This window comes from Hyperolius riggenbachi, chromosome 2 (assembly GCF_040937935.1).
Source record: "Hyperolius riggenbachi isolate aHypRig1 chromosome 2, aHypRig1.pri, whole genome shotgun sequence".
Classification (NCBI taxonomy): domain Eukaryota; kingdom Metazoa; phylum Chordata; class Amphibia; order Anura; family Hyperoliidae; genus Hyperolius; species Hyperolius riggenbachi.
Genome location: NC_090647.1, coordinates 556,090,496 through 556,102,555, shown reverse-complemented (window position 1 = coordinate 556,102,555; position 12,060 = coordinate 556,090,496). Strand labels below are relative to the sequence as shown.

Sequence of the window (12,060 nt, the reverse complement as noted above, 5' to 3'; positions counted from 1 at the left end):
CAAAGCATCATTTCTAGCTGCATTTTTAGCTAAGCTCCACCCATCAAAGAAAAAAAGCCTGGGCTTTTTTTCCCTGATGCTGTGCAAAGCATGATGGGGTTTCCTATGTTGTTATTCATGTTGCCTAGCAACTGGGAGTGGTGATCAGGACACAGGACAGTTGGAACAGTGTCTCGTGCTCCCTGTCACCTCCTTTCAACCAAAAAGATGGCTGCCATCATGAAATCAAACATTTGCCTGTTCTTTTAAAACAGGGTGTGTAAGAGATTATATTACCAATCTATTTTAATTAACATAACTAATGAAACTTAATGACAGTATGTTTGTTTAGGCTGGAGTTCCTCTTTAAAGAGGAACTTCAGCCTAAACAAACATACTGTTATTAGTTATGTTCATTAGAATAGATAGGTAATATAATCTTTTACCCACCATGTTTTAAAAGAACAGGCAAATGTTTGGGATTCATGGGGGCTGCCATCTTTGTCATGGGGGGCAGCCATTTTTTTGGTTGAAAGGAGGTGACAAGGAGCAGGAGACACAGTTCCAACTGTCCTGTGTCTTGATTACCCCTCCCAGCTGCACACACTAGGCTTTAAATGTCAAATTCAAAATGTTAAAAAAAAATTGCAGCAAAACAGCAGAACGAGAACAACAACATCAGAAATCCCATCATGCTTTGCACAGCATAAGGGGAAAACTGCCCGGGCAGTTTTCTTCTGTGCAGCTAAAAATGAGGCTTGTATAAGAGAAACAAAGTTCTGATGCTGTGAAACTGTTAAAGAAACACCAGGCCTTTTCAGTTCTGCTGAGTCGATTTTTAGTCTGGAGGTTCACTTTAAGTACTGGTTCAAGGCAATAACTTTGAACACTGTTTGTGTGGGGTGATTGCAGCACACATTACAGATGGAAACCATTGCTATGGATTGCTGCCTATCCTCCAATCAGATTACTAGAGGAGAAAGGGGAACTGGAGGGACGCTGGAGCAAGCCAGGAGTGTAGGAAGGCAAGTTAATCTACAAGCAGCCAGCACCGTATTATATCAACCCTTTAGTAGCTCATTTATTTAGAGGTTTGCAAGTGGTTCAGGGGAAATTATTTTAGCACTTTTTTTGTTTCTAATTTGTTACATTTTCTTACTTCTAATTAGTACTGCTGTTATCTGTATTTATGACCACTTGTCACTAGGGGGCAGTGTAAGACACTAACAGAGGACTCCTGCTTTCAGTTTCTATATTTTCTGCTAGTAGAGAGAGAAATCAAAGCATTCCAAGAATTCACAGCACGAGTTCTGCCGGCTGAGGTCAAAAGCACGGCACTTATTTCACACGCAATAACTTTATTGAAGCTGCTAATGGGTTAGAGGTCCTGTACTGACCTATAGCAGATTGCAGTCAATTATTCAGAATATCCACTTGTATGTTAATTATCCTTGTGTGAGCATCAGAAACACTTCCGATGTTTATATATTGCTGTATGGAATAATTGGTATGTAGCCCCGCCCTCCCAGTGATGTTTAGCAATGTTGAATTTTTCTCCCAGGAGAAGCAGGTATACTTTCTACTGGCTTCAGAACTCTCAGTAAACAAACATTCTGCAGAGCTGCACCTGCCATCACCTATGGTAGATTTCAGAATGTAAATCCAGTCCAGCTCTCCCTGCCAAAGGAAAACAATAGCAATTCCAGTGGCTGGCAGGCCTGGCAGATGCTGGTCACTTGGCTGACTCACTCCCATTGTCATCCCAACACAGCAGCCATACTCATTTATTTACAACAAACTTCTACAGAGAACTACAAGCAATAATGCGCAGTGAATGCTACAGCAATATTTACATTTAAAGGACCACTATAGCGAAAAACTGTAAAATGCATACCTATAAAATGTACATTTCTCCCAGAGTACAATGCACTATAATTTAAAAGGGACTCAGAGCTGACATTACTAAAAAGATTTTATACATACCCGGGGCTTCCTCCAGCCCCATCCGCCTGGATCGCTCCCACGCTGCCGTCCTCCGCTGCCCGCAGCTACGAGAACCGGCTCCCATCACTGACGTCATCGGAGGCAGCTACGCAGGAGAAGTGCGCCCTCTACGTATCTCTCCAGGGGCTGTTTTTCTTACGTTAGACTGGCTCAGACTTATAGAAGTGCGGGGACCCTGTTCTCGTAGCTGCGGGCAGTGGAGGACGGCGGCGGTGGAGCGATCTAGGCAGGTGGGGCTGGAGGAAGCCCCAGGTATGTATAAAATCTTTTTAGTATTCAGTTCTGGTACACTTTAAGTCTTTCCTATGTTGCTGTCACTTACAGTGGGTAGCAAAAAGCTGCCAGCTCTGACAGATTTTGGATTAGTCCATCTCCTTGTGTTACCTTTATTATTTACAGAAGCACAACTGAGAATCTCCCTGGAGGAGATGGACTAGTCCAATTTTCACTGCCTGCAGTGACAGCGACATAGGAAAGATATAAGTTACAGAGAATTTTATGTTTTTATATGTGTGTACATGTAGTCCCCAACTTACGAACGCCCGACTTACGAACGACCCGCCAATAGGAACGACATGGATTCTGTGTTTCCATGGGAACAAGTCAAAAAAAATGTTTTTCAAATTTGACTGGAGGTTTTTGAGAAAATTGATTTTAAAAAAATTCAAAGAAAAAAATGGCTTTTAAACTTGTATAAGCAGGTGCAGAGGGCAGAGATGACACAGAGGGTGACACTGGAGGAACAGAGGAGGTACAGCGGACAGAGATGGAACAATGTTCTGATTTAAGAACAGATTCAGGTTAAGAACGAACCTACAGTCCCTATCTCGTTCGTTAACCGGGGACTACCTGTACTTTAAATGTTACAATTTTTTAAGATAGTGGTCCTTTCACATACATAAGAGGGTACAACGTGCCCCCCTTTTTGCCCATAGTTGCTCCCTAACCAGATGTTGACATCTACCATACACAGCGTGATATCTGCAAGTTAACAAACAGGAATAAGTGCGACAACCGCACGTAGATGCCATGTACGTTCTGTAACAGCAGCACACGTTAATATTAGATTACAAGACAGACAGGTAAATTGCGTATCAGTTTAGTCAGGAGGATAAGTGTGATGCATAAGTTGTTCTAAATAATAACGGTAATAAAGTTGTGTTGGGTGTTTGCGCGCAGCTGACGGGTAACGTCAATAATAAATATAAGTGACGCGCGGAGGAATATTTCCACAGGTGAACGATAAATAACGAGCGGGACGCCCACACATGTGGTGTATGGTGTTCAGACTACGATAATAGCCCTATGAGTGTAATGCAACGTAAAGTGGACCTGAACTCTTCAACAGGACAGAAAGAAAACATAGACAAATGCACCCTGTATGTATTTAGAGAGTTTAGCCTGTCTAATTCCCCATCATCTCTGACTCAGCTCAAGTTGTAATTTGATCTCTCAGCTGTGTCAGCTGGCTGCCATGGCAGAGACCTAAAAGGTAAACACAGGATGTTAACAATATGTCTCCTTTCATGAAAGCAGGAAGTAGACACACTGCAGATTTATTGCAGGATTTGTATCAGCTGTAAGAAAGAAACATTTTTCTTTAAAGAGACTCTGTAACAAAATTTTGAGCCTTATTTCTTCTATCCTATAAGTTCCTATACCTGTTCCAATGTGCTCTGGCATACTGCAGCCTTTTCTAGTTGCACTGTCTCTGTAATAAATCTTATCTTCTCTCCTCTGTCGGGTCTGACGGGCTGAGGCTGGAATGTGCAGCACTGCTTGTCATTGGCAGAAGTTATACACACCCTCTCCAAGCTCTGCATGAGTCACACAGTAAGCTGTTCTCAGCATATCACACTCTGGTTAGAAGCCATGATTTTTGTTTGTAAACACTGCCTAAAACTGGCAATTATAAGCCAGGATTGCAGCAGGGAGTGGCAGAAACAGCACAGAGGGGCCCAGGTGAACATAATGAATAGAATGGTATGCTTTTTATTGTAAGAATTTTAGAGTACAGATTCTCTTCAACCTTACTGGCATTATGATTATTTCTAGATTTAGGTTCTAAAAGCCGTGCAATTTTTTTCACAAGCTTTTAGATTCTAAAAACAAGACAAAAAAATCATTGTACAGAGAGATCTGCAGCAGCTCCTGCGTATAACTCACTCAGGCTTAGGATTAGCGCTCTGAGCTGCGGATTTCCCGACCCGAGCCTGACTCGGGATTACTGCTAAGGAGGTTAAAGGTTATTATGCTGTTGCTTATCTTTTAGAGCAGAGGGGAAGTTCTGAGTTCAGGTCCACTATAATTGTTCCTTATATTTATCATCCCCCCCACATCAGGCATATAATTGCACTATGTATTCCCACCTTGTAACCACAGAGTAGCCCTCACACAGTACTGCCTTTTAGATCTAAACAACAGCAATACTAAAAACTTACTAAGTGCCCATTAACGATCCAATTCCCCAATCAATTGATCGACCAATACAATTGCTGTGATTGATTAAAAACTATCTTTTGGGACCACCAATGGAGGAGAAAATAATAAGCAATCCAATCAGACGAAAAGAACTGTTCGAAATTCGGCGTGATAGAACAATCGTTCATCGTAGATCACCACAATTAATGCCCCCTAATACCGATATTGACTATTGTGCTGCATGGTGGATAGTTCCAATCTCTAGTGCTCTGTATATACAGGGAGTGCAGAATTATTAGGCAAGTTGTATTTTTGAGGAATAATTGTATTATTGAACAACAACCATGTTCTCAATGAACCCAAAAAAACTCATTAATATCAAAGCTGAATATTTTTGAAAGTAGTTTTTAGTTTTAGCTATTTTAGGGGGATATCTGTGTGTGCAGGTGGCTATTACTGTGCATAATTATTAGGCAACTTAACAAAAAACAAATATATACCCATTTCAATTATTTATTTTTACCAGTGAAACCAATATAACATCTCAACATTCACAAATATACATTTCTGACATTCAAAAACAAAATAAAAACAAATCAGTGACCAATATAGCCACCTTTCTTTACAAGGACACTCAAAAGCCTGCCATCCATGGATTCTGTCAGTGTTTTGATCTATTCACTATCAACATTGCATGCAGCAGCAACCACAGCCTCCCAGACACTGTTTAGAGAGGTGTACTGTTTTCCCTCCTTGTAAATCTCACATTTTATGATGGACCACAGGTTCTCAATGGGGTTCAGATCAGGTGAACAAGGTGGCCATGTCATTAGTTTTTCTTCTTTTATACCCTTTCTTGCCAGCCACGCTGTGGAGTACTTGGACGCGTGTGATGGAGCATTGTCCTGCATGAAAATCATGTTTTTCTTGAAGGATGCAGAAGGTGTCTTCCAGAAACTGGCAGTAGGACTGGGAGTTGAGCTTGACTCCATCCTCAACCCGAAAAGGCCCCACAAGCTCATCTTTGATGATACCAGCCCAAACCAGTACTCCACCTCCAACTTGCTGGCGTCTGAGTCAGACTGGAGCTCTCTTCGCTTTACCAATCCAGCCACGGGCCCATCCATCTGGCCCATCAAGACTCACTCTCACTTCATCAGTCCATAAAACCTTAGAAAAAGTGGTGGTCGTCTTTCAGCCTTTCTAACCTTGGCCATGTCTCTGAGTATTGCACCCCTTGGGCTTTTAGGCACTCCAGTGAGGTTGCAGCCCTGAAATATGGCCAAACTGGTGGCAAGTGGCATCTTGGCAGCTGCACGCTTGACTTTTCTCAGTTCATGGGCAGTTATTTTGCGCCTTGGTTTTTCCACACGCTTCTTGCGACCCTGTTGACTATTGTGAATGAAACGCTTGATTGTTTGATGATCACGCTTCAGAAGCTTTGCAATTTTAAGAGTGCTGCATCCCTCTGCAAGATATCTCACTATTTTTTGACTTTTCTGAGCCTGTCAAGTCCTTCTTTTGACCCATTTTGCCAAAGGAAAGGAAGTTGCCTAATAATTATGCACACCTGATATAGGGTGTTGATGTCATTAGACCACACCCCTTCTCATTACAGAGATGCACATCACCTAATATGCTTAATTGGTAGTAGGCTTTCGAGCCTATACAGCTTGGAGTAAGATAACATGCATAAAGAGGATGATGTGGTCAAAATACTCATTTGCCTAATAATTCTGCACTCCCTGTATACTGTATATATTTTAGGATGATTTTTATTGATTTTTCTGACTTAAAGGACACCCGAAGCGAAAATAAACTAATGAAATAAATAAAGGTATCTATCTTCCTTCTCCTAAAAATGACTTTTTAAGATATTCCAGTTTTATTTTATGTTTAAATCTGCTTTTTAAATTTTAACAGTTTTATTGTTTTTGCTCAATGACACACTCATTGAAGTATGCCAGAGCTAAAATCTATGAACTATTGACCCTTTGTATCTCTTTCCTGCTCTCAGAAGCCATTTTCTGCTAGGAGAGTGTTTTATAGTTAGAATTTCTTATCAGTGAGGGTCACACTGTAGTCACTTCCTGTCTGAGTCAGGACTGAGTCAGCCACTTACATACCTGATAGTTTAACCTTCAGGCAGAGAAAGAAAAAAAGGGAACACAGCACAGTTATTTATGTGCTTGGCAGTGTACATACCCATGTCTATCTCATCATGTCACTTTGGGTATCCTTTAACCAATGTACATAACCCCTATAGCAATCAATGCTTGTTACAGTTGAGAGCCTCCCTGACTTCTATATAACAAGTTGTCTTTTGTTGCTTTAGGAGCTAAAAAGTGAATAATGGGTGACAAAAGTACATGTTTTGAGTTCTAGCAATGCTGTTCTATCCAAAAAAAAAGAAAAAAAAGAAACAAGATTTTTTTTTTTAAAAAGATTTTGTCAGTTATGTCCAAAGCACCTCCCTTTGCTGCTAGGGAATAATCCCCAAAGTTTCAGAAATGTATTTAGGCCGCGTCACACGTCAGTTTGTACACAGGACTTTTTTTTTTCTCTAGATAAAAGAACTACAGAATATTCTGGCATAGAAAGAGAAGCAATGCAATGAAAAATGGCCGTGAGATATTGCTGCACTTTTACCGTTACCGGACCGACGCAGTTGAAATCTACATCCTGCATGTGGAAGCGCGGATCTGACAGGAGGTAGATTTCAACAATCATTGCCGCGCAGTCACGCCTCCCCCGCCGTTCTCTCCCCGCCATCTCTATAACAGCAGAGCGCTGTGAGCTGGTCAGGAGCCGTTTTAATTGGCTACTGACCCGGTCATCACTGTAAGCCAATCCCAATTGGCTTACATTGTTTGGCAGGGTCAGGAACCAATGAAAGCGGCTCCTGACCGGCTCAAAGCGCTCTGCCGTCATAGAGGCGGCAGAGAGAGAAACCTGCGGCTATGGGTCAGCGGTGTGACTGGCGAGACTGCATGGAGATTCGTCGGTAAGTTTCGTTTTGTTGTACCCAGCAGTCACTGGTCATTAAGGGGCCAGAGACAGCTGGTACAGAACAGGTTAAGTTTCAGAGTCACCAAAATGAAATCAACTAGTTAAAAACAGCTTCAAACCAGGAGGTAGATATCAATGTACCTCCGTTCAGGGTAGGAACACCCTAGGCAGAATCGCATATGTGTTTCCCACTATGTGCTATGGAAACTATATATGTGATTCTGCCTAGTGTGTTCCTACCCTCAGGGAAAACACTTGAGCAAGATAAATAATTACAGCTTTAATATAGACACTTTTCTTGCGTACATTTGAATACGGCGCTGGTAGACTTGGGCGCAGGATCCAGCTGTTAAATGGCTGGTCCTGCTTCTGCACAAGTCCGGGGCGTTTTAATTACTATTCCCCCTCCAGGCCGACATGGATAGTGGGGGAATGAAATAATTCGGCTTCCAGCGATTGCTGGAGGCCGAATTATTGTGTTTTTTAAACAACTTCGGCTCCGTCTTCTGACGGAGCCGACCTTCCTCACTGAGCGCCGCTATAGACTGATTCCCATTACAGTCTATGGCGGCGCTGGCTGCGCCCAAAGCTAGCAGCGCTGAAAAGCACTGCTCCGCTTTTCTTTGCTCCTAATGTTCTATTCCTTATTTGTACTACACAAACAATTCATTATATCATGTTTATTTTTTCGCTTTAGGCTTGCTCTAAGGCTAACAATCTAAAGGATGGGGGTGGTGACTCAACAGAGGTGTCAATATATACAGTGAGTTGTCACTGCTTGCTGTCAGTAGAGGCAGTGTATACAATGTGTGAGGTGTCAGTGCATGCTGTCAGTGGAAGCAGTGTGTGAGGTGTCAGAGCATGCTGTTAGTGGAAGCAGTATGTGAGGTGTCAGTGGAGGCAGTGTGTGAGGTGTCAGTGCATGCTGTCAGTGTGTGAGGTGTCAGTGCATGCCGTCAGTGTGTGAGATGTCAGTACAGGCAGTGTGTGAGGTGTCAGTGGAGGCAGTGCTGGAGGTGTCAGTACATGCTGTCAGTGAGGTGTCAGTGCAGGCAGTGTGTCAGTGAGGTGTCAGTGCAGGCAGTGCTGGAGGTGTCAGTGCAGGCAGTGTGTGAGGTGTCAGTACATGCTGTCAGTGAGGTGTTAGTGCAGGCAGTGTGTCAGTGAGGTGTCAGTGCAGGCAGTGTGTGAGGTGTCAGTGCAGGCAGTGTGTGAGGTGTCAGTGCAGGCAGTGTGTGAGGTGTCAGTGCAGGCAGTGTGTCAGTGAGGTGTCAGTGCAGGCAGTGTGTCAGTGAGGTGTTAGTGCAGGCAGTGTGTCAGTGAGGTGTCAGTGCAGGCAGTGTGTGAGGTGTCAGTGCAGGCAGTGTGTGAGGTGTCAGTGCAGGCAGTGTGTGAGGTGTCAGTACATGCTGTCAGTGAGGTGTTAGTGCAGGCAGTGTGTCAGTGAGGTGTCAGTGCAGGCAGTGTGTGAGGTGTCAGTGCAGGCAGTGTGTGAGGTGTCAGTGCAGGCAGTGTGTGAGGTGTCAGTGCAGGCAGTGTGTCAGTGAGGTGTCAGTGCAGGCAGTGTGTCAGTGAGGTGTCAGTGCATTCTCTCAGTGGAGGCAGTGTGTTGGGTGTTAGTGAGTGCTGTCAGTGGAGGCAGTGTGTGGGGTGTCAGTGAGTGCTGTCAGTAGAGGCAGTGTGTGGGGTGTCAGTGAGTGCTGTCAGTGGATGAAGTGTGTGAGGTGTCTGTGGAGAAAGTGTGTGGGGTGTCAGTGAATGCTGCCAGTGGAGGCAGTGTGTGAGGTATCAGTGCATTCTGTCAGTGTGTGAGGTGTCAGTGCAGGCAGTGTCAGTGAGGTGTCAGTGCATGCAGTCAGTGTGTGAGGTGTCAGTGCATACTGTCAGTGTGTGAGGTGTCAGTGCATACTGTCAGTGTGTGAGGTGTCAGTGCAGGCAGTGTGTCAGTGAGGCGTCAGTGCATGCTGTCAGTGTGTGAAATGTCAGTGTCAGTGAGGTATCAGTGCATGCTGTCAGTGTGTGAGGTGTCAGTGCAGTGCAGGCAGTGTGTCAGTGAGGCGTCAATGCATGCTGTCAGTGTGTGACTGCAGGCAGTGTGTCAGTGTGTAGCACGTGTAGGCTGGGTTGGTTGCTGGAGGCTCGGCACGCGCAGTCAGTCGGTGAGGGGAGTCAGCCGGGGACACGGGGGCGGGGCCTGTGAGGGAGGGGTGGGGCTGGCGGCTCTCCCCGCGCACACACATATACAGGCAGCAGGCGTTGTCCCCGGTGCTCTCCCCGCCCCCGGCCGCTGATTACCTGCACTCCGCTCTGGCGCTGTCCTCCTCCTCCGTCCCGGTCACTAAATCCTCCATCCCGCTCTCCGCTGTCACCTCACAGAACCCCTGTCTGACCCGCCCACCGCCGCACCCTATTGGCCGCGGCGCCGCTACCTCGCTGCGCCATTGGTCGGGGGGCTTGGCAATCAGGGAGTGGCTGCCAGCGGCACGCGCGCCACGGACACGCCCAAAAACAAATCGAGTTCCCAGCTCCTCGGCCGCGCCCACTTTTCGTCAGCCTGGCTTCCTATTGGCTGCCAGCTCACGAGCTCCCGCTCTGCGATGTCGGGATTGGTCAGGAAGCACGCCGCTTGTCCTCACAGGGGCGGCAACTAGGCTGACAAACGGGGATTGGCTGATCTCATTAGTGACACATACGGGGTTTAGGGTTACCCCTCCCCATTTTATTGTGACAGCGGAACACCCGCTCGTTTTACGTTGACATCGACGTCACGTGTCCAGCCCCGTGCCACCCGAGAGAGACGCGTCACAGCCGGCTCTGAAGACTCGGAGGCTCCTCTCCGCCGCCCGGCTCGCTGATTGGTCTCGCGTCACGTCACTCCGGCTCGCCCCGCCCATTTTTGCCTAGCAGGCTAGAGTGTCCCAGACGCTCTTGTGCTCTATGATGCTCTACGCATTTCTAATTTACAGGCGACTTATTTATTTATTTACTGCCTGTAAACTGAAATGACCCCTGATTGGCGATTGGCAGCCGCGGGGACCAATCAGGAGCGCGGATCGCAGTGACGTCAGGCGGTGGGTCGGCCAATGGCGCCCGGCGGACGGGAATGAGAGACAGTCTCGGGGACGGGGGTGGGCGGGGAAGTCAGTCAGTCTGGCAGGTGGATGAGGTCAGGAGAGCCGCCGCGCGCGGGGAAGATCAGAGAGCGCGAGGCTCCCCCTGCCGGCCGCCGCGCGCCTCACACACACCCACAGCGTGGAGCGTGCTGGGAGTTGTAGTTTTACAGGCTGATGTGTGACAGGAGGACTGCCTTGTGAATGTGGTGGGGGAATTATCTCAGGTCATGTGCATAGCTGGGTGTAGCTGTATGAGGGCTCCTTCACACTAGGGGCGTTTATGCCCTTTTTTCAAATGGGGGCGATTTTCAAAATCGCCAGAACGCTTGTGTAATGATTCCCTATGAGGGCCCTTTTCCACTAGCAATCACTTGCGATTCAGCAAAAGTCCAAAAATTTCCCAGCGATGTCCCGACATTTGCGATCGCGATTTTGCTATGCTATGCACTACATAGCAAATTCGCAGCAAAAATTCTTTCCGCGGCGCGATCGCCATTTAGTAAAAAAACGAATCGCGGTAGTGGAAATTACCTACCGTAATTCCTATGTTATTTAGTAGTAAGCATGTTTCTGTACCGTGTTAGCCAAACAAATTATGTAGGTAGAAAAAAACAAAGTCTTGTAAAAGTAATACCACACACACAAAAGTAATGGACACACCAGTGGGCCAACACTTCTGTGAACCAGGACAGCATGCAAGATCTCAAAGTATTTATTCTTAAGGGCAACTTCAAAAATGAACAAGCAAGAAAGATTTCTGAGTACAAATTTATGAAGATGTTTAAAGGACTTCCGAGGCCAAAAAGATGAAAATTACACAATACCTTTTTAATATTTGAATCCACGGAGGACGTCCAGCGCGTCCTCCGCACCGTACCGCCGTCATTGCTGCCTTTTTCTTTCCCCCCTGGCTCGGCCCGACCCCACTGAACGGGTCGCATAGGCTTCCACTACTAAGATGGCCGCCGCCTTGAGCCGCGGCTGCGCAGTACGCTTTGCCCTTAGTGCGACTGCGCAGCCTTCAGCCCGCCTCCCGCAGCGTACGGACATCTGCTTGGGCAGCATTACGGAATCCGTACGCTGCAGGAGGCGGGCTGAAGGCTGCGCAGTCGCACTAAGGGCAAAGCGTACTGCGCAGCCGCGGCTCAAGGCGGCGGCCATCTTAGTAGTGGAAGCCTATGCGACCCGCTCAGTGGGGTCGGGCCGAGCCAGGGGGGAAAGAGAAAGGCAGCAATGACGGCGGTACGGTGCGGAGGACGCGCTGGACGTCCTCCGTGGATTCAGATATATAAAAGGTATTGTGTAATTTTCATCTTTTTGGCCTCGGAAGTCCTTTAAGACATTAACAGAGGGTTTAAATTGTGGAATGGGATTCATGACTCCTTATGTAACATGATTTACTTGGCTTCATGATCTTCAGAAACCTGCTGGATTTCATGTATGGTTGTACTAACTCACTGGCTTCAGCCTGCTGATCACCTGACATCTAACTGCTAAACAGTAACCAGCACAACTGCCATCTTTGTATTTACTA

General features: G+C 46.2%; 1 protein-coding gene across 6 annotated transcripts in view; it reads right to left on the bottom strand.

Annotated features, from left to right (window-relative positions):
• Positions 1 to 10,252, bottom strand: part of ZBTB20 (zinc finger and BTB domain containing 20) — a 1,072,531-nt gene extending 1,062,279 nt beyond the window's left edge. For 5 of the 6 annotated variants that reach the window (XR_011026572.1, XM_068270867.1, XM_068270865.1 and 2 more), the window contains exon 1: positions 9,709 to 9,784. The gene's annotated coding sequence lies outside the window, so the exon portion shown is untranslated. Of the gene's footprint in view, positions 1 to 9,708; positions 9,785 to 10,165 lie in introns of those variants that run through there. The other variant, XM_068270868.1, reaches the window with a different exon arrangement.
• Between the last annotated feature and the right edge of the window lie 1,808 nt (positions 10,253 to 12,060).